A 1931-nucleotide genomic window follows, 5' to 3' on the forward strand; every position below is an offset into this window, starting at 1 on the left:
AAAGTGTTTAATTGGATTTTCAGAAAGTTAAAATCCATCATCTTCACCACAGGAAGCATGGCAGCAGGTAGGCAGGCATGATTCTGGACCAATATTGGACGGCTCACAGCTTGAGACACTACTATGGGGCAGAGATAGTTAACTTGAAGTAGTATGAGCTTTTGAAATCTCAAAGCCCATCTCCAATGACACACATCCTTCAACAAGACCATACTCCTAATCTTTTCCAAACAATTCTACCAACTGCGAACCAAGAATTCAAATATCTGTGCTTATAAGCACCATTCTCATTTAAACTACTGAAGACCTTAGGGGAGAACATACTACTATGACACTGCCAAATGGACATAAACTAAACTGGCTCTTAAAAGCCTAACATTATACTCATGAGACATTAAATAACATTTGGGGTTAGGGAGACGGCTCAGTGCTTTTTTATTTTAACTTTTAATTTTTATTTAGTTCTTTGAGAGCTTCATGTTTCTTACAATATATTTTGATCACATTCACCCTTTAATTTTTCCCATATCCAACCTACTTTTTGTCTTAAAAAAAAAGAAGTCCTTCAGCCTACTTCTAGAAGCATTGCAGGTGTAGCTGCTGGGTCACATTGCATCAGGAGGTGGCAGAGAGGACAGAGACTGTGTCTACACTCAGTGTTCTGACCTATGGACATCTGCGTGATTAGTAGCCTCACATTCCCTAAAAAGAAGCTAGCCTGAAACAACCACTAGTACAGAACCAGAGAGCTCACACATGGAGCTAGCCTGAAACAACCACTGGTCTGGTACTGTGTAGGCTCCAGTGGCTTTCCAGGACCCAGAGAAAGCCAGAGACTAAAACAACCCTGCCTGGGACTGAGGTTCCCTGGCAGGAGTGAGCTCAAGACAGACCACCTTCACATGAGACCACTCTGGCAAGCTGGACAAGAAGTCAACCCAAGATGCATGCCTTGAAGAGCAGACCAAGCCCGAGATGAACGCTGCCCAACTCTATAATGCATGAGTGTGGCATAGCACTCCTAAGACCACTCCTGAGATGGCCCCAGATACTTAGATACCTGGGTGCCTCTAATAGAGCAAGCAGGTGGTGAGAAATGGAAGAAAAGAGAAACAGAAATATGTAGGCACAATGAAGAGAGGCAGAACTGGAGACTCAAGAGTAGTGATGAAGAGCCCAATGTGAGTAGTCAGTAATGCTATCAAGGACCATGGTGGGGTCCTGGCCAGTGATGCCACTGGAGAATACATTTGGGTCCATGGCCCTGAAGCAGCCGGGGTCTATTACCACCAAAGGCCAGGCAGACATCCCTGGTCTGGCTGCTGCCCAGGACATTTTAATGTTTGAGGGCTATGCAGAACTGGCCTATCCTCACCTGAGTGACCCCAAACATTGCAGGAGTTGCGGCTAAGTTGGGTCCAAGAATACAAGAGTGGGAGACCTGTCCCTACCACACGGGTGAAGGAGAGATCTCTCCCTCACTCCTTGCTATCTATGGCAGGAAGGAGAACTGGCCCTAATTTCATCAGAGAGGGAGAGCTGATCCTGCCCCTCACCAGCTGTAACGCTTGGGAATGCAGGCTCTGTACCTTTCCTGGGCATCAGGGTAGTGGGAATTGCTGGAGATTCCACCCCAAAACTGTGAGAGCTGGAGAGCTATCAGACTGACCAACTATCAGACTGATCAACTCAGATACCTCTCAGGCCCAAACTTAGGGCTTTGAATTGGCCCAACCCAACATCTACTCCATTGATGAACTGCTGGAGTACATGAAGGGGCCAATCCTACAGACCCAAACTACAGGATATCCATGACACAACAGGGCAACAACAGAATATCCAAGAGGAGTCCCAGTGAGGATTCATTATTGATAGAGTAGCAGAAGCCAGAGGCCTTGTATAAAACTAACAAGTCATTGCAATAAACATTT

General features: G+C 45.9%; 1 non-coding gene across 1 annotated transcript; it reads left to right on the forward strand.

Moving 5' to 3' along the window:
• Positions 1 to 569: 569 nt before the first annotated feature.
• LOC129690568 (small nucleolar RNA SNORA17) lies at positions 570 to 700 on the forward strand. The gene has a single exon (XR_008722321.1). It is a non-coding gene; the product is annotated as a small nucleolar RNA SNORA17 (small nucleolar RNA).
• The last annotated feature ends 1231 nt before the right edge of the window (positions 701 to 1931 follow it).

The sequence above is a fragment of the Psammomys obesus genome, unplaced genomic scaffold, assembly GCF_907164565.1.
Source record: "Psammomys obesus unplaced genomic scaffold, mPsaObe1.curated_primary_1811, whole genome shotgun sequence".
NCBI lineage: Eukaryota > Metazoa > Chordata > Mammalia > Rodentia > Muridae > Psammomys > Psammomys obesus.